At 41.8% G+C, this 21,103-nt stretch overlaps 1 long non-coding RNA gene and 1 pseudogene across 2 annotated transcripts; one reads left to right on the forward strand and one right to left on the reverse strand.

The window, feature by feature from the left end:
* The first annotated feature begins 310 nt into the window (after positions 1 to 310).
* Positions 311 to 9,601, forward strand: LOC132376971 (uncharacterized). Of its 2 annotated transcripts, XR_009506488.1 has the most exons (5): positions 311 to 1,082; positions 1,263 to 1,323; positions 7,291 to 7,464; positions 7,622 to 7,668; positions 8,378 to 9,601. It is a non-coding gene; the product is annotated as an uncharacterized LOC132376971 (long non-coding RNA). The 2 variants fall into 2 exon arrangements; XR_009506487.1 differs by lacking the exon at positions 7,291 to 7,464.
* On the reverse strand, positions 4,077 to 4,806 carry LOC132376970 (RING finger protein 11-like; annotated as a pseudogene).
* Positions 9,602 to 21,103: the final 11,502 nt, after the last annotated feature.

Here is a 21,103-nt window from a genome sequence, read left to right on the forward strand (position 1 = left end):
GATGGTGTTCCCTGAGCAAGGCTGGCAGAAAGCGATGGATGTAGAGGGACCATGTTCTTGGCGTCTGAAGTTTTATCATACTGGGCTGCCAGAAACATGGAGGAGGCAGCTGTGTGGCGGTCAGTGAGTGCCAGAGTAAAGTCTCCGAGTGAAGAAGAATTCTTTTCAGTGCTTGCTGTGATGTCCCACTCAAGAACACCTGGATAGGAAGCAGCTGAAGTGGAGATCTGGCTGTGGTCCGTAACTCCAGATAACATAGTCGTGCTAGAATGTTGGTAAAGGTAGGCACTACCCATGAGTGTCTGGAAAGGGGTACCAGTAGCCGATGCCGAACTGACGGCAGGGGCAGAGACTCTGGAGAAGTTGCAGACGCTTCGTGTTAGGGAAGTTGCATTGCTACAACAGATTTTTAAGCAACAGAGCAATCCAGCCAAGTTTATATTTTAGAGAGAGAACATCTTCCATGTGGAGGATCAGTTGAAATAGAAGAGATTGTTAGAATTGTAGGGCGGTAGTATTCCAGGCAGGAGATGACGAATGCCAGACACCACCTAGTCACAGACATAGCTTTTGCAGAGATCAGCTACATGTTGTTGTTTTTTATTTACTCTCTCATATAATTTTTTTTAAGTCCTGGACCACAAAATACTGTGGCATCGTTGGAAAAATCTGAGACTCGATTCTAGTCTTTTTTCTGTTTGCCTGCTCTGCAGCTTGGGCTTAACGTTCTCAAGCCTTACTTTTTCATTGTGAAATAAGAACGGTGCTACTTAACCCGAGAACTCCCCAGGCACATAGACCCGTGGCGTGTGAGGAGCAGTGAAGGAGAGAAGGAATGGAAGTGCTTTGGGGACCCCAAGAGCCCTTCAGAAACCGTTTGTTCTTTTTAATATTGAGCATTAAAAGTGAAGGCATTCCATTTGTTTCACTCAAAAACAAATTCTGTTCTTCTGATAGCCTGTTTTTTTTTTCCACTCCCTTTTTCTATAGTCAGATCAGTTCCTGATGGGCATTCTCCAGTCCACACTATTGCATCTGATTGGAGGCTATGCAAAATTTCCCAGAGACAATGAATTTTGACGGTATAGTAGTTAATTCTTTATAGTACGTTCCTGCAAAAACACTCTTTTCTTCAGAGTTTTTCCTTTTCAGGATAGTGGTAGTGTTGTGGTAACTAATAAAGGCTACTCTTCAGAAAATTGTATAACTCGTTTTTAGTGTATCTACTTCGCTTACGTAATTCCATATTCCCTGTTTTCTAGACAGACTTCTTGGTGTCCACTGTACCCATGGTTTCAACAGGACTGGCTACCTCATGTGCAGGTGAGTTGCCAACCCCAAGAGGCAGAGCATGTTTAAATTGTTCTGTTTACAATAGTAATGTAAGCTAATGTAAGCTGAATGCAAAAAATGCAGTCAGAGAAGTGTATGAAGTGGAAGGCAATTTTGCCCCCTACTCAGATGTTACCACCAGTAACAATTTAGCACATATTTTTTCAGACGTAAAAAATGCAGATATAAGCATATACAATGGTCCCTTGGTATCTGCAGGGGGATTGGTTTTAGGACTCCCCATGGATCCGAAAATCCTCGGATGCTCAAGTCCCGTATGTAAAATGGTGTAGTACAGTCGGGCTTCCATATCTGCAGGTTATGGAACCGTTGGATATACAGAACTGACTGTACCTGTGATTTAATGGTATAGTGTTTTAGACATTCTGGTTTATAATTTAATATATGGAGGACATCTTCGTCTGACAATATTTGGAGACCTCATTCTTATTTATTTATTATTCTTTTTTTTCCTCCAAATTTGCTTTATGTAGTTGGATATAAATAAATGAGCACAAACTTAAGCAAGATACATGTAACAATTTAATAGAACCTGATACTCTTAATTCTTTCAGTGTTTCTCCAACTCATCATGGGGCTCGTAAGAAAAGTAACCAACATGGATACTACTACAGTTGAATGTCAAATCTTTAAGTGCTTAGGACATACTAAATCCTTGTATAATGCACTTATGAGGAACCCTTCAAGAGACTTGTGTTTTGTATGTAGCAAAAAGTGTTAAGAGTCAAATATTCAACTCAGTATAAAATAATAAGAAACACTTCTGATTTGTTAGGTTGAGATTGCTTCTCCTTTTACTAATGAATGATTGTTTTAGCTGTAAGATCACTGAGCTGAACAAATATGTCACCTTGGAGTACATAAGGAAAAATAAACACATGCTAAATGGGTAAAACATTACAACTACATCTTTACTAGACCATCTCTACTAACGCTTCAGAAGCTTAGAGATTTAGAGTGTTCTTACGTTAATTGCAAGAAAAATAGAAAGAGAGAAATTCCTTCTTTTTTGAGATCACAGCTGTGAAGTCGTGATTATACAAATTCTTCATTTGTGTGCAAAACATGAAACACATTTCTCTTAATTCTCCCTGCTTAGAATTGTCAGTCAACTAGCAGGACTTTCCTTCCAAGAAACAAGAGACTGAGATGTGTTTTATATAACTTCAGTAACCTCAGCACTACAGTAAGAAGACATGCAGTATCCTTTTGCTGTGCTTCAAGACAACAGGGAAGGAGGTCACAGGAAAGAAGAAATCAAAATGGTTACAACTGAGAAACTTTTCTCAGTGTAACCATGGTGCCACTTTCATTTTTACATAAGCATGGTGGCATAATTCAAGCTCAATACATCAGAATTCTTAATATTTAAAATTTACCTTGACTTTTAATTATCACCATGTTAACAACCAAAATAATTTGACGAAACTCATAAGAAAGGGTAATGTTAAACCCCACTTTACTAGAGTTAGTTTCTGGACACATTAGCTCATTTTTTTTTATAGAAGAGGGACAGTGAATCTCAGTTGGCTTACAAGCTAGGAGATCACTTTGAATTCTGCATTTCTTAACTGCAAACAGATATAGCACTTGTAACAGGTTATAACTGGTTTTCAGCTGGTTTTCAAGCACAGAGCCAGCCCCAACAGTAATAGTACACTATTGAAAAAGACCTAAGGCAATGAATTCCATTTCCAGTGGAAAGAAAGAATCGTATGGTCTTGGACAAACAATTCTGATGGTTTACTTAACAGTCACTTAGTAGTTCTTCCTTGCTCATAGAACTTTATGACTTTTTTGAGGAGTGAAGCATTCAGCTTGAGTGGATAAATCCTTGTTAGGCTAAGACAATCATTATCATATCCCTCTTTGCCATGAATTGTCTTATGAATGGTCATATCAGTCTGTTTTGGCAAATGAGTAATTAAGGGAAGGCTGTTATTGTGCTTATGAGAATGATATTTTTCTCTGAGAAAAGATAAATAGGCATTAGGAAAATGACCATTTGGGCTCTTTTTCTGCTTCCTCCTTGTTTTGTGAGAATATGATATTTGGTTTTACAGCAGCCATCTTGTGACCCTGAGATGATCATATGCCAATAATGACAAATGGTAGATTAGAAAGAACCAGCAAAGACAGAAAACAGCAACATCAGTAGTAACAAGAATCACAGCAAAAGAACAATGGGACCTTAACTTGTGGAGTTCCTATAAAGTAAAAAATATAAGTGCTCTATGTTTATTCTAAAACAAAAAAAGAACTATGCAAACCAGCTTAAAACTCCTTTTTTTGTGCCAGTGTTCTAAAATGTGGCTTTTCATAAAACCTTGACCCAAATGCCAGCAACTTCAGAAAAGAATTTGGGTAGGGGGAAGAAGAAAGTTATCTCACTTAGGAAAAACAACCACTATCTTTATCCTAATCTTTGGCACACAGTTGAAACATATACAGCTGCTGTAACACTTTACACAATTCCTATGTACTGGAGGAATAACAAGATCTAAATAACAATTATATTTTTCAACACTGGGTGAAGGCTTTACATAAAAATACCATCCTCCTTTTTCCCCCTAAATTTCTAAAATATCACGTGCTTTTCCCCAACATCTGCAGCCGTTCAGGAATTTTTAGGAAACTTTCATGCATGATCTTAATTCCTAATCCCTGGCTCTTTGGGCTCAACCACAAAAGATCAAAACCACCAAAAATGATGGTTCACTTGAAGTCAGGTGAGAGACACTGGCTCAGTTAGTCTCGTAGGACAAAAGCAGTGCTGCATCAACTGTCTCCATGCAGGAGGGGCACGTGAAGGATCTCATCAGCCAGTCATCTGTACAGCCCAGGTGATCTGCATACACAGCAGAAATCAAATTGGGTTCTCATAAACAAAGTGCATCATACAGATCACACACTCCCCGATCTTTTTTTTAAATATTTGTTTTATTTTATTTATTCATTTATTTGGTTGCGCCGGGTCTTAATTGCAGTCGGTGGGCTCCTTAGTTGTGGCATGCAAACTCTTAGTTGCGGCATGCATGTGGGATCTAGTTCCCTGACCGGGGAACGAACCCGGGCCCCCTGCGTTGGGAGTGTGGAGTCTTTAGCCGCTGCACCACCAGGGAAGTCCCCCGGATCCTTTTTTCTGATCCATTTCTTCCAGGGTCATAAACTCCTTCAGGCTGATCCTGTATGAGGCCTATTCTTTGAGCTATCCTAATTTGCTCCTCTCAGCTGAGGTGCTAGGCGAGTCTGACTAGGTGTTGGATGAGAGACCAAAACTGGAACTTGATCCAGATATGGCAGCAGCAGCTCCTGATCCAGCTCCGTCCCCTTGCCAAAGCTAGCCCAGTCGGATTGAGACTTGTGAGGCAGGGAGATGTCATCCGAAGTGGGGGACTTAAGGCAGTTCCCCATCTTCCGGGGCTTGAGTGTGTGATCTGTGTGCTGTTTTGACAGTCTCCCAACCTCATTCTTTTTTTTTTTTTTTTTTTTTAATTAGTTTATTTATTTATTTATTTTTGAATTTAAAAAATTTATTTATTTTTTATACAGCAGGTTCTTATTAGTTATCTATTTTATACATATTAGTGTATATATGTCAATCCCAATCTCCCAATTCATCTCACCACCACCGACCCCCGCCCTGCCCCGCTTTCCCCCCTTGATGTCCATACGTTTGTTCTCTACATCTGTGTCTCTATTTCTGCCTTGCAAACCGGTTCTTCTGTACCACTTTTCTAGATTCCACATATATGCATTAATATATAATATTTGTTTTTCTCTTTCTGACTGACTTCACTCTGTATGACAGTCTCGAGGTCCATCCACGTCTCTACAAATGACCCAAGTTCGTTCTTTTTTATCGCTGAGTAATATTCCATTGTATATGCGTACCACATCTTCTTTGTCCGTGCACCTGTCGATGGGCGTTTAGGTTGCTTCCGTGACCTAGCTATTGTGAATAGTGCTGCAGTGAACATTGGGGTGCATATGTCTTTTTGAATTATGGTTTTCTCTGGGTATATGCCCAGTAGTGGGGTTACTGGGTCATATGGTAATTCTATTTTTAGTTTTTAAGGAACCTGCATACTGTTCTCCATAGTGGCTGTATCAGTTTACATTCCCACCAGCAGTGCAAGAGGGTTCCCTTTCCTCACATCCTCTCCAGCATTTGCTGTTTGTAGATTTTCTGATGATGCCCATTCTAAGCGGTGTGAGGTGATACCTCATTGTAGTTTTGATTTGCATTTCTTTAATAATTAGTGATGTTGAGCAGCTTTTCGTGTGCTTCTTGGCCATCTGTATGTCTTCTTTGGAGAAATGTCTATTTAGGTCTTCTGCCCATTTTTTGATTGGGTTGTTTGTGTTTTTAATAGTGAGCTGCATGACCTATTGATATATTTTGGAGATTAATCCTTTGTTGATCGGTTTATTTTTTTTTTTAAGGCTGCATTGTTCCTTTGCTTACTGATGAACATGTACAAGTCAGAAGTTTTTGATATTATAAAACATCAAAGTAATGAACATTCCTGTGTGAACATCTTTGAATATATATGCTTTGTCTCAGTTAACTTCACTCAGAATGGGACTTCTGCATCAAGGAGTTTATGCCCTTATGCTTTTTGTGGGTGTTGCTACACTGTACCAATGTATGGTTGTTCATGCAGGAAACACGTATTGAGCATCTGTTATGTTTAAGCACTGTGCTGGGTGCTAGCAAAAAGACTTGAGAAATTTTGTGAGTGAGGAGACTTGACCTGCCTGCCCTTTGTGAATTCTAGCAGTCCAGAGAGGGAATAGCTATTCAAGAATCACACTCTGCATGTAGAATTACAACTCTGACAGGTGCCAAGGAGAGGGACATGGTACCATGAGAGCATATTTTAGGGAGGATTTGATCTCATCATGGAGATTAGAGAAGGTTTAGGGATGTTTCAGCTGATATCTGAAGGATGAGTAGGTATTAACCAGATAGGGACGTTGGGGAGAGATTTCTGAGCATAAGGAATAGCAAAAGACCCTCTAAGAGGAAAGCATATGCTGTGTTGGAGGAACTGGCCAGGAAGGTGGGGCCGTTGGGGGAGCATGTCATCATAATGGAGCTGCAAGTGTGGGTAGGAGCTCGATCGTGCAGGCTTATGTTTAAGGTTTCAGACTTGAAGAGTAATAGAAAACCATTGAACTATTTTTGTTGAAGGTGAGTGTGTGGAACATACCCAATTGCATTTTCAACCTATCGTTTTGCTACCGAGTGGAGAATACACTGCAGGGAGAAAGAGTGGAAGCGAGGAAGCAAGTTAGGAGACTTGTGTAGAAATTGGGCATAATGGTGGCTTGGACCAGGGTATGGTGGTCATTTTGGTGGAAAGATGTGGACAGATTCTAGAGGTATGTAGGCAGTATCATTGTCAGCACTGGTGGTGGGTTGAGGATGAGGGTGAGGGAGAAATAGCTGTCAGTGATGGTGATTCCTAAGTTTCTGGCTCCTATGGTTGGTTAGATAGGGTTTTTTAGATATGATGTTAATATTTGTCCTAATTTGTCTTTTGTTATTTGTTGGTTCTTGATGAATACTCTTGTCATATTAAGTCTCCTGTTTTTAGTGTACAAAGCATTTTGACCGAAACTGACCGTTGTATGTTATCAGATAACTTTTTAACATCTGCCAGTTTGGTCCTGTATTTTATTCTCTTTCATTTATTGATTAAATTGTTGTATTAATGTAAATAACTATATTAATAGATTTTCTAAAGTTGCGTTATCCTTGCATCCTTGGTCCTTGGAATAAAGCCTGTTTTTTTTTTGTTTGTTTGTTTGTTTTTTTGGCTGTGTTGAGTCTTTGTTTCTATGCGAGCGCTTTCCCTAGTTGCGGCAAGCGGGGGCCACTGTTCATCGCGGTGGGCGGGCCTCTCACTATCGCGGCCTCTCTTGTTGCAGAGCACGGGCTCCAGACGCGCAGGCTCAGTAGTTGTGGCTCACGGACCCAGTCGCTCCGGGGCATGTGCGATCTTCCCAGACCAGAGCTCGAATCCGTGTCCCGTGCATTGGCAGGCAGATTCTCAACACTGCGCCACCAGGGAAACTCCGGAATAAAGCCTTTTTGTAGTCATGGTATATATCATGCTTTAATAATTATTGATTAGATATGCTGATATTTTCTTAGGATTTTTCTATCTGTATTTGTAAAGCACAATTGGACCTTTTTTTGCAAAAACTTGATTTTCTTTCCTTTTTATTTACAAATGACTCGAATTTTGTTGTTTTGTAGATATTTGATTGATGTAGAAGGCATGTGGCCAGATGATGCAATTGAATGTAAGTATAAGGGTTGTCACTACTTTTCCCTTGTTATAAAATTTGAAGGGAGAAATGTAAGGGAATTTCTCAAATTTTGGAAAAATAGAAAAGTCTGTAATTCATTTGTTCTGACATACGATAACCTTTTACCAAAAGTTTATAAAGGGATGTATCTGGAAATAGCAAGATATAATAGCCTGAATAATTAGTCAGTGGATTTCAGCATTTTTTTTTCTTTTTTAAATTTATTTAATTAATTAATTTACTTTTGATATTATATCCACTGCCCCACCAAGGAAGTCCCTTTTTCTTCCTTCCTTCTTTCCTTCCTCCCTTCCTTCCTTCCTTCCTTTAAAGCTCCAAGTCATTTAAAATACATGACTTCTTACTAAAAATCTCCAGTTCATAGAACCAAGGGGTTTATAACTTCTCCTTTAAAAGTGATATTCCTGGGACTTCCCTGGTGGTCCAGTGGTGAAGACTCTGCGCTTCCAATGCAGCAGGCGTGGGTTCAACCCCTGGTTGGGGAGCTAAGATCCCACATGCTGCGCAGCCAAAGAACTTTTTTTCAAAAGTTATATTCCTGTATTATTGACTTTAGTGGTTTAGATTTTTTTTTTAATGTTTAGAAGATTTCAGTTTCTTTACCAGGAACAAACAAAACGTAATGTAAAACTAGTTTTGCAGAAACGATTTCCATCATTCTCTTCTTCCCTTTCTCCTGCAGACTGGTGTTTTATCTTTACAAGTTCTCCGTCATTCCATAAGAAAGCTGCTCGTCTTCTGGTTTCATAAGAGATGGTGAACAGTGGTAAAATATCCAGTTGACCGAAATTTCTAGAGTACACTTCAGGGAGCGAGTGATGGGGTGGAATGTTGGGGCAGAGTGAGAGATACAGATTCTGGTGAGACTGAGAGTCATGCACAAAAATTACTGGGCTGTGGTGAAGGGAGAACAAAACTAAATCAGGTTCCTGCTGGTGGACAGGAAGCCAAGATGAAGAAGAATGGTGCGTAGCTGGGCAGTGTAATTAGGCCCCTAAGTGCTGTGTCTCCTGATAGTAATTATGAACAGAAACCAAATAATAGTTACTAATAACATGGAGGTGACCAATCCTTGAGAGCTGAGGCAGAGAGAAGGAAAGATGGCATTATGCCTTGTCTCTGGTGCCTTGAGTTTCCCAGGCTGGTTTGTGACCAATCTTGGGTGAAATCATAACTAAGTCATTTCTGCTAAGGTGATCAGCTTTCGTGGGGTCCTTTCTCTGCACTCTGTCCAATGGTAAAGCCCACTGGTTTATGCCTCCTGGAAAACAGTTATTCCAAAGCAGTATAAGTGAAGCATTGATGAAACAGCCATGAAGAGCATGTTTCCACATGGCCTCGCACCACCTTTTCAAAGTGCTGTAAAACTTTTTTCATCCAAAAATCAGTAACAGAAAAGGATTGGGATCAAATCCCGTACAGAGGTAGTGTAAGAAAAAAGAGAATAAGGAGCAGAATAGCATGTCTTCAGACAATAAAATCAAGTTGGAAAAGACAGGTCCACAAAACAGATCAAAACTGTAACCTATTATTTCAAAGTGGGCTAAAAGATGTTAGGAAAAACAATGCGAAAGATGAAAGAACATGGATCGAGGAGGGAATGGGAAGTTATTGTTTAGTGGCTATAGAGTCTCTGTTTGGGATGGTGGAAAAGTTCTGGAAATGGTAAATGCTGATAAATGCCACCTATGGGTGTTTGGTTTTAGTTGATCTTCTTCCATGAAAGGGTTTGGAGAGATTCAGAAGCTATGCTGCTGCCTCCATCTTTCTGATGTCCTGCTCAATCTTTTGACATAATTATTTTGAATTTGCACAGTGGTGATGGTTGCACAGCATTGTGAATGTATTTAATGTCACTGAATTGTATACTTGAAAATGGTTGAAATAATAAATTTTGTTTTATGTATATTTTACCATAATAAAAAAAAGATGAAAGAACAGCATAAACCAGAATTAGGTAAGATGATAGAACTCAAGACAGAATTCAAAATAAAAGAAAAAAGTTTCAGAAATGAGGACTAAATTTAAAATAATACAAGAGTGGGGACTTCCCTGGTTGTCCAGTGGTTAAGAATCCACCTTGCAGTGCAGGGGATGCAGGTTCGGTCCCTGGTTGGGGAACTGAGATCCCACATGCTGCAGGGCAACTAAGCCCGCACGCCGCAACTACTGAGCCCACGTACTCTGGAGCCCACGCGCCACAACTGGAGAGCCCACGAGCCGCAAGGAAGAGCCCACGCACTGCAACAAAGAGCCCACGTGCTGCAACTAATACCCGACACCTCCAAAAATAAATAAGTTAATTAATTAAATAAATTAAATAAAATAATACGAGTGAATGAACATAATGGATAATGCCTTAAGAGAAACAAACAAGAAGAGGAAAAAAATTTTTTAAATCAAAAAGAAGATAAAAAGAATTTTAGAGAAATGGCAAACATAACAGATAGGCAAGAAAGAGTCAGGACAGCTCTGAAAAGAGAAATATAAATACGTATAAGGGGCTTTCCTGGTGGTGCAGTGGTTAAAAATCCTCCTGCCAATGCAGGGGATATGGGTTCGATCCCTGGCCCAGGAAGATCCCACATGCCATGGAGAAGCTAAGCCCGTGAGACACAACTACTGAGCCTGTGTGCCACAACTACTGAAGCCCACGCGCCTAGAGCCCGTGCTCGGCAACACGAGGAGCCACCGCAATGAGAAGCCCGCTTGCCGCAACTAGAGAAAGCCTGCGCACAGCAACAAAGACCCAAAGCAGCCAAAAATAAATAAATAAATACATTAAAAAAAAAATATATATATATATATATATACGTATAAGAATCTGTTATACCATAAAAGTGACATTTCAAATCAGTGGGACAGATTAGTCAATAAGTTGTGATACATAAATGTTGGGGTATAAATATTTCTCTGGAAGGATCCACAGCACGGCCAAAGCAGATGTCTCTGAGGAGGGAAATGTGTGGCTGGGGAATGTGGGGAAAAGGGTCACTTTTCATTGAATACCCTTGTGTACCTTTTCTAGTGTTCTGTCATGTGAATCTATTACCTCTGAAGTTTGCCTGAGTTCAAACCCCAGTTCCCCCAATTGCTAGCTCTTAATCTAGGGCAAACTCTTCACACTCTCCAAGCCTCTTAATCTGTGAAGTAAGGTCAGTAACTCAGCCTGGTGCTGCCTGGCACAGAATAAACTCTCAAAAAATGGACATTATTAGTGAAAAAAACCCAAATGCCCATCAGTGGATGAATGGATTTTTTAAATGTGGTGGATATGTGAAATATTATACAGCCATAAAAAGGAATGAAGTACTAACACATGCTACAACATGGACGAACTTGAAAACATTATGCTAAGTGAAAGAAGCCAGAGACAGCGGTCACATTCATTTGTATTATTTCATGAAATGTCCAGAAAAGGCAAAACCATAGCAACAGAAAGCAAATTAATGGTTGCCAGGGCTGAAGGAAGAGGGGATGAAGAGTGCCTGCTCATGCTTAAGGGGGCTTCTTTTTGGGGTGATGAAAACGTGATGGGTTAGATGCCGGTGATGGTTGCATAGGCTTGTGGATGTACTAAATGACACTGAATTTGCAGTTTCAGAAGGTGAATTTTATGGCATGTGAATGACATCTCAAAAAAATAATTTTGAAAATGAAAATTGCCCATTTTCCCATAGTCACTATCCACTGTCTCCATCTCTCCCTTCTCCCCACTGCATTCCTTTTCACGCCCAGCCCTGCCGCTCTCTCCCATCGTCACTCCCTCGAGCTGCCCCACGAGGCCTCCCAGGGAGCCTCTGAACCCCTGGGCGCCTGCGTCCTGTGGCTGTTGGAGCTGCTGCCCAGTGCGCGTGCCCCCACCACTCTCACCCGTGAGAGTGGACGCTTCCGTCGGATTTTTTCTCATGCGTTTCAGTAGATGGTGATGTTTACAAAAGGCGGCACGTGCCCTGCTCAATGGAGGAAGCCCCTCAAGTTAATATTTAGGCGCGTGCAGAAGTTTGATCTCGTCCACCAGTAACCTCAGGATGCTGTGCTCTGAAAGCCAGGTTGGCCGCCTACGGGCATCTGCAAATACAGAGGACTTCAGAGGCATTTGGGCCTCAAATTGAGTCCTTGTACCTCCACATGGGATGTGACCTCAGCCCTTTGCTGCACCTCTGTAAGTGAAGTGGCACAGGAATACCGGCCTTGCCTGTCTTTGCCAAGGTTAACTGAAGAGCGCATTCGCTCCCCTCGTGCTTAGGTGTTGAGTACATCGTGATTTACATACCAGGCCCTATTCGTGGGCCTCCTGATGCAGCAGTTTCCTTGGCTCTGCCCCTGTCGTCAGCTGCCCCTAGGATAACTCTGAGCCCTAGCCACTTCTCTGGTAGATTTCCCTATTCCCCCACTACAGTCACACCTGAATAAGGCGACTCAGACCTTTCAGAGATGTGTCCTGAACCTCTTGTTTTCTGAAATACCTATCTGGTGGTTGTGAGACTTAAGGCCAGCGTCCCCGAGAGACTTTTTCTATTTCTCCTAGTAAACCTAGACTCCTCTTCTGTCACCTTCAACTCTACTCCAATTGTGTTCTTTCAACCCAGACCTCTGACCCTGCTTTTTACTTCTGCCATTTCATCCTCACTCCTGCTTCCTTTCCTAAATCCATACGTCTCTTTTGGCCTTCCTAGCCCTGGGCCAAGTTCCTTCCTCTTTGCTCAGTTTTTCCCCCTTTCCTTCATTCTCCCATCCAACTTTCAGTCCTTCCTTTCTCACGCCCCAGTTAGCAGCATCTGAAAATTCGAAAGGTTTGTTACTCGTCTATTAATTGTATTCCATTTACTTATTCAGTTCTATACCTGTCTTACCTGTGTATGGAAGAACAGCTGGTAGCCAAGGTGGCACCAAGAATCCTAGCAGCTCTCACTTGACGTATCCGTAGTAGTCGGCAATTTCCATTTCGTTTTCCCTCTCGGTGAAAAATTGCAGCTTCCCCGAAGAGGTGTATCTGGCAGCATTCTCACGTTGTTGAGCCCGCCTCTTCATGGCCTCTCGCTCTGGCCTCTGCTCTTGTTCGATGGGCTTTGACATGACTGGCTCAGGCACATTGGGTTCCCTCCATGGAACTCGTTGCTTGCTGAAGTCTTGGCATAGAAGTTGGGTTTGGAGCTTGGATGGGGCCTGGCGCTTAGTCACAGCAGGGGGAACAGGCTCCCGCTGGAGAGAAGCGCCAGATGAAGTTTTGTAGGGTGCAGGCCTAAGAGCAGCAGACTGAGGGGACACGAGGCTGGGTATGGTTGGTCCAAGCCGGTTGGGTTGGGTTGGTCACAGTTGGCTGAGCTGGTTTGGCGGGGCCTGGCAGAGAGGCAGGAGCTGGCTGGGATGAATTGACTGCAGCAGGTTGCGCTGAGTCAGTAGAACCAGGCTGGGCACGGTAAGCCCCAGCAGGCCGATGTGAGGCCAGAGACTGTGGCCTCCGAGGAGCGGGTCGAGCTTGAGGCTTGTCCCAGGCAGAAAAAGGCAGAGGTATCAACTTGACCTTCCCAGGAGGAGGCCGCTCATACTGGGATGAGGATAGACACTCTGTTTCAGCACTGCTGACTGGTTTCTGGGCTTCGACTTGAGTTTTCTCAGCACTCTTACCCTCATGTGGGGTATGCCGCCATGGCTGGATGGCTGGGGGTCTTTGGGGTTGCTTGACTTTCCCAAGACCCGACAGGAAGAGAGCCCAGTTTTCTTATCATCCTTCTTCCCCAGCGCATGAAGAACCTTCACAGACTCCAGCATGCGCACGCCTAGGGAGGTTCGAGGCTTTTGAAAGCTCTGTTGGAGAAGCTCAGTTTGGTGTTCCTTTCGCTTCGTGTGGGGGATTGCTGGCTTCTCTTCTGCCTTGACTTTGTTCCCTGACTGCTTGTTCTCTTCAGCCTTGTTTCTCCCTCTGGTCCTTTTGGTCTTTTCCTGCCCGTGGCTCTTAGTTTTGCTGATCTTTCTGGATGCAGCTTTCTGAGGTTTGCCTTGAGAGTGCTTGGCCGTGTTCACAGGAGCCCTGTCACTGACTGCAGCGTGGCAGGTAACCACTTCTCCCCCTAACAGGCACTCTGGATTCTTTGGCTGGATTTTGGCCTTGGGAGCGCCGCTGATAGGCTCAGAGGCTTTCTGTTTGTTCTTCCTGGGTTGATCAGAGGGAACCTTTATGACACTTGGCTTTTCCTGCACCTGATTCACCTTAAAGGCTCTGGCATCTTTGGCTTTGATCCCGTTGGGACCTTGGGATTGATCAAGATCTTTCAAAGAACTAAAGAGCTGGGGAAGGTGAATATCCTCCGCCAGTGTAGTAATGTCTGCAAAACCACTGCTGGATTCGATCCCATTTTCGAGTGTCCCTAGGTCCTCACGACTCAGGCTGTTCTTTCCCAGATCAGCATTTTCAGAACCAGGCTGCTCCTCTTGGCTGAGGGGATCGGTGCAGGCCAGCGGCTGGTGAATATCAGGGATTCCTAAAGGGAGTAGTGGAGTATCTTGGTTTTCTTTTGGGATGTGTTAGGCATCCAGAATCTTTGAAACCTTGGTTTTAATATCATCCACGTTCTTACTCTCTATTTGTCCCTGGCTTGGAGCTGGAGGCAGGGCCAGGAGACGCCTGGCACTCTGGACTGGAACTGTCACTGAAATGTCCCCAAGTTCAGATGCTGGGTTACTCTCAAATATGTGACTGTTTCTGCTACTGCAGGACTTGGGGAGTTCTTGAGTTTGTGTCACACAAAATGTCTGGCTTGGAGGTTGCAATCCCAGGGAATTTTTCATCACCAGGGATGTCTCCGTCACTACAAAGGAATCAAGGTAAAAGTCCAGTCCCTGGTAAGTGAGATGCTCCCGCTAAACTCCAACACAGCAATCATGTACCGTTCAAGGTACATGATTGCTGTGTTGGTGTTTAGGGGCAGAATGGGCGAGGCATTTCTAGTAACTCTTCTTAAGGATCATGGACAATGCCCTGTGCTACGAGATAAGCGGTGACTGTTGTAGTTCTTACTGGTGATCATTTCATGTCACTGATTCTTGGCTTTCTTTGTATTTCATAGGAAATTGTTATAAGTCCGATACAAAATGAGTCTTATTTTTAAAAAACTAAAGTGTTTTACAAAGCCTAGCATTCTCATGTAGAGTCTTTCCAATTCTCCCCACTTTCCTGAGAGGCTAAGAACACGTCACACCATGAACTAGGAGAGGGGGTAGAGCCCTTTCTGATGAAATACATCAACAAAGACAGAGTCTTAGCCTGCTTGCTCTCTGGACAGGATCTCGGACCACAAGGTCTTCAATCCTGGTATAAATGAAGGAAGTGAGGACAGTTCAACTGGCACTCTCATAACAAGAGTTCTGAAACACCTTCCAAAGAGACTGTAGCAGTAGATCAGGGAAGGGAATGCTACAGTGTGGTAGTACAGGGGGAATGATCGGCTACAGCAGTGAAAAATGTGGTACCTATTGGTGTGCTCTCGGGGTTCTTGTACATGTAGCATAGATGACCTTTACAGTGTCCCTCCCACCTTCCCACCTGCATTAGGTGTTCTGTTTTTTTTTTTTTAATTTGTTTATTTATTTTTTGAACTTATTTATTTTATGTATTAATTTTTTTGGCTGCACTGGGTCTCTCATTGCTGTGCACGGGCTTTCTCTAGTTGCGGCTAGCGGGGGCTACTCTTGGTTGCGGTGTGCGGGTTTCTCATTGCGGTGGCTTCTCTTGTTGCGGAGTATGGGCTCTAGGCGCATGGGCTTCAGTAGTTGTGGCTCCCGGGCTCTAGAATGCAGGCTCAGTAGCTGTGGCACATGCGCTTAGTCGCTCCACTGCATCTGGGATCTTCCCTGACCAGGCCTCGAACCCGTGTCCCCTGCCTTGGCAGGCGGATTCTTAACCACGGCGCCACCAGGGAAGCCCTAGGTGTTCTCATATAGAGTCTAAAAACAGAGAGCACTGAGCGAAGGTAGTGGTTATTAAAGGCTCAGGATCTAAATTCGACCTGTCTGTACACCACTTCCCAGCTGTAGATTTGACCCCATTTTTGAATGCTGACCTCATTCTTCAACTTTCTTGCTGTTTGTGGGGCTTGCACTTTGGCATTTTCTTAAAAGCTAAACATAAACTTACCATATGACCCAGCAATTCCAGTCCTGCGTATATATGCAAAAGAAATGAAAACCTATGTCCACAGAAAAACTTTTACAAAAATGTTCATAGCAGCATGATTCACGTTATCCGGAAAAAAAAAAAAAATGAAACAATCCAAATGTCCAACAACTGGCAACTGGATAAACAAAATGTGGTAGAGCCATACAATGGAATACTAACCAGCAATAAAAAGGAGTACTGGTACACACTATAACAAGGATGAATCTTGAAAACATCATGCTAAGAAGCTAGATGCAAAGACTAGATATTATATAATTCTATTTACATGAAATGTGCAGAAAAGGAAAAAGGCAGATTGGAGGTTGTCTGGGGCTGGGAATGTGGATTGATTGCAAACAGGTATAAGGGACTTTTCTGGGTAACAGAAGTGTTCTAAAACTGGATTGTGGTGATGATTGCACAGCTCTGTAAATTTACTAAAAATAATTGAATTGTATACTTAAAATGGATGTATTTTATGGTATGTAAATTAAACTTCTATAAAGTGTTTTAAAAATCTCTGTAAAGATATGCCAGAACAAGTCACACTGAGTAGCTCTGGAAAGGAAAGATGGGTGCCTGGGAAACGGGAGAGGGAAGACACTGTATCAAATACTCCTTTCTATATTTTTAATTTTGTACCATGTATTGTCAGTTTAAGAAATGAGAATAAACAAAACAAAAACTTACAAGGAAGAGTGTGGCAATAAAGGTTTAATGGCTTTGGTGAGTTCAATAGGAGTAAAACATATGTTAGGCCATAGAAATGTTCTAGCTTACAGAAAGGAAGATGATAAATCCTCTGTCACCATCTGAAGCACAACATGCTTAGTTCAAAGGGACATGCTTAAAAACAGGATGTCAACAAATAGACCCAGAAGCTGTCAACTTAGGAAAGGGGAGTAGAAAGGATGACCTGTGAGAAACGGTTCAAAGAGTGAAAACCTGAGGGAAAATACTTCAGGGAAGGAAGTGGGGACCTGAGAGGTAGAAGATTAGGTCTCTTTTGTGCCTTCAGAGAGCAGAACTGGAAGCAGAGCCAGGAAATCTAGTACAGGCAGATTTTGGATCTTTTTAAGTTTTAAAACCTTTGCCAGCTGGAGCCTTAGACAAATGGAACAAGTTGCCAATGAGCGGCAAGTGAGTGGTGGAGCTGTTGAAGCAGAGGCTGGAGCACCCTGTGGAGCAGAGGCAGCGGAAGTGTTGACGGTCCCTTCCGAGAACGAGTCTGAGAACCTCTGGCACTTCCAGAGGACATGGTATGCACCGCTGGGTGTAAAGCACACACGTTTACATCTGATTAAATGAGGGAGGAGCCTTGGTGTGTGTGTTTCTGCTTCTAGTTTCAATCTTTCTGATTAAGTTCATTCCTGCCTATAAAACGGTAAACATTTAAAAATAGAAAATAGTCTAAAAATAAATTCTTTCTCAACAAAATGTATCTAGTTAGCCCTCTAGGATGGTGAAAATCAAAAGGACAGACGCCAACAAGTGTTTTCAAGGATGTGGAGAAATGGGAACCTTCATACATTGCTGCTAGGAATGCAAAATGGTAACAATACTTTGCATAACAGTCTGGTAGTTCCCCAAATGGTTAAATATAGAGTTAACTGTATTATCCAGAGTATATCCATTCATCGGCATATGCCCAAAAGAAATGTAAAATACGTCCACACAAAAACTTGTACATGGATGTTCACAGCAGCTTTGTTAATAGTAGCCAAGCAGTGGAAGAAATGCAAATGTCCAGTAACTGATGAATAGATAAGTGAAATATGTGCATTCATACAGTGGAATATGATTTGGCCATAAAAAGGAATGAATACATGCTACAGTGTAGATGAACTCTGAAAATATTAAGTGAAAGAAGCCAGTCACAAAAGATCACATGTTGTATGATTCCATTTACATGAAATGTCCAGAATAATGAAATCTATAGAGACAGAAAGCAGATTAGTAACCACAGCCGGGGCAGGGGCTGGGGCAGGGGTGGGAGATTGGGAGAAATGAGTGACTGCTAATGTACATAGGGTGTTTATGGTAGGTGTTGAAAATGTCTTAAAATTAAACTGGGGTGATGGTTGCACAGCTCGGTGAATACACTGAAACACACTTAACTGTACGCTTTAAATAGGTGACTTTTATGGTATGTTAAGGATCTCAAGAAAGCTATAACAATGTGTTTATTCATGTACGCAAACTAAAATACATGTCGATTATGAAGCCTTATTTGGAGAAAAAAGCTTCTCGGGCTCTCTGTTCTTACATCTTCTGTTACTGAATCAGGGGTACAAGAACAATGGAAGGTGACCAACAGCGTCATTTCCATTTAACAGTGGACAGTCCCAACAAAAATGTGGGCGCTGGGTATTGTACGTTTGGTGCAGTGCTACACACACTACGGCTAGCACTAAGTGCAAACCGTCAGAACCGTGCCGTCACGCTAATTTGACTTCCACAGATTCAATCAATAACCACAATTCACAGGTCTGCACTGTGTGTGACAATTTGTGCTGAGGACCCACCATGGGATAGAACATAGAACTGTTGCTGAATTCATTTACAGATGCCGTCGGTAAACCACAACAATCCACTTTCCTTAGTCCGTGGGAGAGTCTCAGGCATTTCCTCTAATGATCTCATCATCCCTTAGCGCCTGGATGTGAATCAACCCACTCTGTTCTCTGCAACTGGGCTTACGCATAAAGATTGAAGTGACTACAAGTCAACTCACATTATCAGCTACCATGATTTAAGCTTTCTGTTGCAGAGAGTCTTGAAAGGAGATACACACTGGCTGGCTTCTTCTGTTATAATTTCTATTATTGTGAGAGTAAACTCACCTGTTAATGCCTTATTACAACTGGGGAAAAAGTAACTGCCACCATCTCAGAGATGTTTCAGGCTTTTTGTAGTACTTTTTAGTTTAATTAAAATCTAGGTGAAATTCATTCCCGTGTTCATTGATCAGACAAACCATCATAGAGACCCAGGGGGGGGAAAAAGAAAAGCTTTTCAATTAAATAATGACTTTTTAGGTGGAAACTGAACTTAGGAAAACATCTCTAATATAGGAAAAAGGCTGTATTTTCTTACATCACCTTATACAGCTATTCTTCATGTATGAAGATTGTTATTGCTGACCTTCTGCCGGCAAGGTGCCTGCTGAAAGATGCTTTTCTTTCAGAAAAATGGGTTTATGCTCATTTATTTATAACCACTAAAGTTTAGGACCAGAGATACACATTGATAAGACAGAGTCAAAATTAGAAATACAGTCGATGGCACCAAAAGACAGTCTTTTCTTGTGAAAAGTTTTTAGATATGCACCGTTCAAACTGGCAACTGGCGTTTCAGTACGAAAACGTACTAGCTCGTCTGCCCCCAAAATAACATTTTGACGTAGATTTAATTCTGAAAGGCAAGATTAGAACTTCTAAAAGCAGGAACTAAGGTGATAACTGTCTAGTAGTCACCATCAGAAAATCAGAACTGGTCAATTACTTCTGCAAGTATGGTAGATGATAACTCTAATATATCCTCCCCCTCAAATCAAAAATGCATTGCGCCTGCAGAATGGTCCTCAGAAAATTCCTTTTCATACATGAATGAGTAAAGATTGCAGAGACATAACGAATCTGAATAATGCCAAAATTCCAAGTATGGCCATGAGACTGTAGAGTTAAAATGTAATGGAAGTACTTGTCATTAGAACCGAGGTCAAGAAACTAACAGGATGGTAAGGTTCCCAGATAGTGGCTGGGTTTGGGGTAGAAAAGAAAGAAAATCAAGAGCTAAAGTCCTCAATTAATATACAGGAAAAACTGGAAGGTTAGCAAATGATCATTAAAATCTTGTAGAGGGTGGTAGAGCTAGATGACTTAAGTCCCAAAGGATTTTCTATCAGGTTTGAAAAATTATGGTCTGGAAGTGACCCTCTCACTCTCTTTGCTTCTCTGCATTCTCTGAAATCTTTCCTCTTAGCTTTAGTATTTGTGAGGATTATGATCACCTTTTTTACATGGATGGCTCTAAAATCTTTATTCCACTCATGACATACTCATGAGGTCATACGTAGCTATGTTTTTAGATAGTTTCACTTGGATGTTTTGATCTAACTTCAACTTTAATCAATAAAACTCCTTCATATTTCAGTCAGAATTAGTTTCCTCTTCCAATCTCTCCATTTTGATAAGGTGTTTGCATAGTATTTTAGTTGCTTTGGGTAGAAATTTCAAAAGAACCACGGCTATTAATTACCAAGTCCAAGTGATGAGAGTCCAGCTTAGTTTCTTCTCATAAATTAATTGATGAATATCACTTTCTTATTTAAAAATCTCTGCTGACAATTAGCTAAACATTTGGCAATAAAATTATATCTAGACACACAAAATAAATTCCATGTGGATTAAGTGTTTAAATGCATTGCCCTCCACCCTAAATAAGTATTAAAAAAAAAAGGAGAATACTTTTTTATAATCTTGTGGTTGGGGACATCTTTCTTAGCATGGAAAAAAGAAATAAAGAAGTTGAGTACACAACAATGCTATTACACTATTAATACAATATCAATAATGCTCAAGAATTAATAAGAAAAATTCTTCAGAGAAAAATGGGCAAAGGATCTAAGCAGCTAATTCTCAAAACAAGAAATGTAAAGAGCAATCTCTGAAACCTAATATTTAAAAAATGCAATTTAAAGCAATGAGTTTTTTCACACATTAGATTAGCAAATATTAAAAAGACTGATACTACCCATAGTTGGCAAAGGAATGAAGAAACACATCCTCTCATACTTTTGGTGGGCACATATATTTGTACAAAATTCCCGGAGGGCACATAGTTAGAGGTGGGGAGGTCTACAGATTACTGACAGTCTTTTAAATTTCTATTATTAATGATCTACTTAGGATTTAAAACTTCTTGGTCAACTCTGTTAATTTATATTTTCTTAGAAAATCACCCATCTAACTTCGGTTTTAAAATATATCAGCCTAGGGCTTCCCTGGTGGCGCAGTGGTTGAGAATCTGCCTGCCAATGCAGGGGACACGGGTTCGAGCCCTGGTCTGGGAGGATCCCACATGCCGCGGAGCAACTAGGCCCGTGAGCCACAACTACTGAGCCTGCGCGTCTGGAGCCTGTGCCCCGCAACAAGAGAGGCCGCGACAGTGAAAACCCCGCGCACCGCGATGAAGAGTGGCCCCCGCTTGCCACAACTAGAGAAAGCCCTCGCGTAGAAACGAAGACCC

This window comes from Balaenoptera ricei, chromosome 13 (assembly GCF_028023285.1).
Source record: "Balaenoptera ricei isolate mBalRic1 chromosome 13, mBalRic1.hap2, whole genome shotgun sequence".
Classification (NCBI taxonomy): Eukaryota; Metazoa; Chordata; class Mammalia; order Artiodactyla; family Balaenopteridae; genus Balaenoptera; species Balaenoptera ricei.